The sequence below is a fragment of the Amaranthus tricolor genome, chromosome 12, assembly GCF_026212465.1.
Source record: "Amaranthus tricolor cultivar Red isolate AtriRed21 chromosome 12, ASM2621246v1, whole genome shotgun sequence".
Lineage (NCBI taxonomy): Eukaryota > Viridiplantae > Streptophyta > Magnoliopsida > Caryophyllales > Amaranthaceae > Amaranthus > Amaranthus tricolor.
The window spans coordinates 22,450,109-22,452,608 of record NC_080058.1 but is presented as its reverse complement, the minus strand read 5'-3'; the positions used below and the strand labels follow the sequence as shown (position 1 = coordinate 22,452,608).

The 2,500-nt window shown below is 41.3% G+C and overlaps 1 protein-coding gene across 1 annotated transcript in view; it reads right to left on the bottom strand.

The window, feature by feature from the left end:
* Positions 1–2,461: 2,461 nt before the first annotated feature.
* Positions 2,462–2,500, bottom strand: part of LOC130796801 (uncharacterized) — a 1,533-nt gene continuing 1,494 nt past the window's right edge. Inside the window, exon 2 of the mRNA XM_057659198.1 lies at positions 2,462–2,500. This exon is cut by the window's right edge and continues 337 nt beyond it. The gene's annotated coding sequence lies outside the window, so the exon portion shown is untranslated.

Genomic DNA, 2,500 nt, shown 5'->3' with positions numbered 1-2,500 from the left:
CTTCCAGATTGTATGCACCGTGGCTGCAATAGCCACCAAAACCGTAAGCTTCTTCAATCTTGCTCCCTTTATGTTCCATGCTATTTGTAGAAGGTGTTGCAACGAGCCGGTCTGGAAATTACAGCCGAGCCACTGCATAACCTGTTTCAGAATCACAGCACTACAAGAACAATTAAAGAACAGGTGATCATGAGTTTCAATATCAGTTTTGCAAAGGACACAAGTAGCATCATCCACCAAATTGAAATTAAGAAGTCTGTCTCTCGTGAGCAGCCTTCTTCTCACAGTTAGCCAAGTGATGAACCGATGTTTAGGCACAGAGTACCTACACCAAACAGGTCTGCTCCATGGGACGCTGATTCCAGTAGGTTGTAGCTGATTATACACACCCTTAATGCTATAATGCGTGTTGGGCTGCTGGTGAACAATGGAAATGATTTCTTCACGTAATTTACATAAACCTTTCCACACCCAACTCGCAGTGATAGGAGGCCGGTGCTCCTCCCATTGTTGCTCTTTAATATACACCGCATGGACCCATTTAACCCACAAATTATCCTTCTTTTGGCTAATGGACCAAATTTGTTTACCAATAGCTGCCTTGTTCCATAACCAAATATTCCTAATATTCAGACCCCCCTCTTTTTTTGAATGACACAGATTTTCCCAAGCAATATTTCCATGTTTAGTACTATCGCTAACTCCATGCCAGAGAAAATGTTGACACACACTATTTATTTTTGTGATGACTGTTTTAGGAAGAATAAATATCTGAGTCCAGTACGTACAGATGGATGTAAGAATAGAATTTACCAATTGTAATCTACCATTGTAAGAAAGGTTCCGAGAGCTCCATAGCTTGATCCTCTTACACATTTTGTCAATGAGAACCTCACACTCCCTGGGAGTGATCTTCTTGGTGTCCATTGGGACCCCAAGGTAAGTGAAAGGGAGCTTGCCTATCCTAAATCCAGAAAACTTACCAATCATCTCTTGTTCACGTGATGTCATGCCTGCAAGATAAATTTCTGACTTTTCCGCACTAATCTGCAAGCCTATGGTCTCTGAGAAGAGCTTAAGACTACTGATCATCATGGCAATGGAGTCAATATCACCCCTACAAAAGAGTAGCATATCGTCTGCAAACCATAGATTATTCAGTCTGAGAGATTTGCATCTTGGGTGAAATTTAAATCCAGGGATATTGGCAGCTTGTTGAAGAATTCTAGTTCCATATTCCATACAGAGGGTGAACAAAAGAGGGGAGAGCGGGTCACCTTGTCTGAGGCCTCTTTTTGGTAGAATAAGAGGAGTCGGATTACCATTGATGAGTAAAGAGTAGGCAGGAGTGGTAATGCATGTCATCACCATCTCAATGAAGTGAGTAGGAAAGCCTAGATGGGTGAGCATGTCTTCAATAAAGCTCCACTCAACCGTATCATAAGCCTTGGTAATGTCAAGCTTCATGAGGCACCCTCGTTGTTTCTGACTCGGTCTATAAAGTTTGACCAGGTCCTGACAGAGGAGAACATTGTGAATAATATTCCTACCAGAAACGAATGCACCCTGATTCGAGCTGATCACTGAGGGAAGAACCTTGCCAAGTTGAGAGCAAATAAGCTTGGTAATGCATTTGTAGATAATAGTGCAACAAGCTATAGGTCTATAATCCTTGACTGACTTTGGAACATTCACCTTGGGAATGAGAGTAACAGCAGTTATGTTGATTTCTCTGAGCAGTTTCCTAGAACGGAAAGCGTCCTGAATTGCCCATGATATCTCATCTCCTATGATATCCCAAGAGTGTTGGAAAAAAGCACTATTATAACCATCCAGTCCGGGTGCCTTGTTTTTGTTGATCGAGAAAACAGCTTTCTTGATATCTTCCTGTGAAAAGATACAGTCAAGAAGCAAATGTTGGTTACTCTCCAGACAACGGCCCTGCTTGATAATATGATCATAAACACCACATCTGCTCTCCATTGTGGTACCTAGCAAGTGAGTATAAAAATCAATAAAGGAGTTAGTGATAAGATTAGGTGTATCAACCCATTTGCCATCCATATCATGCAAAGCTAAGATAAGGTTGTTCTTTTTTCTCCCCTTGATGTAATTGTGAAATAATCTGGTGTTTTCATCACCCTCTCTTAGCCAATGTAGCTTTGCTTTCTGCATTAGAATCATCTGATAATCACGTTTAGTGTTCTGGAAATTAACTGCTGCTATCTTCTCCTCATGTGCCAGATTGGGGTCACTTGGGTTTTGATGCAAAGCTTCTTGTGCTTGAAGTAGGGAGGTTTTAGCATCCTTAAAAGCTATGGCAAGAGAGGACTCAGTTCTTCCATCTATTGCTTTGAGCAGGGGCTTCAACTTCTTCAATTTCTGAATGACTTTAAACATTCTAGTGCCCTCACAATTAAGATGCCAGGCGTACTTGACTGTCTGTGTGTAAAGATCATGATTCACCCAATGATTATAAAATTTGAAAGGCTTATGGCCA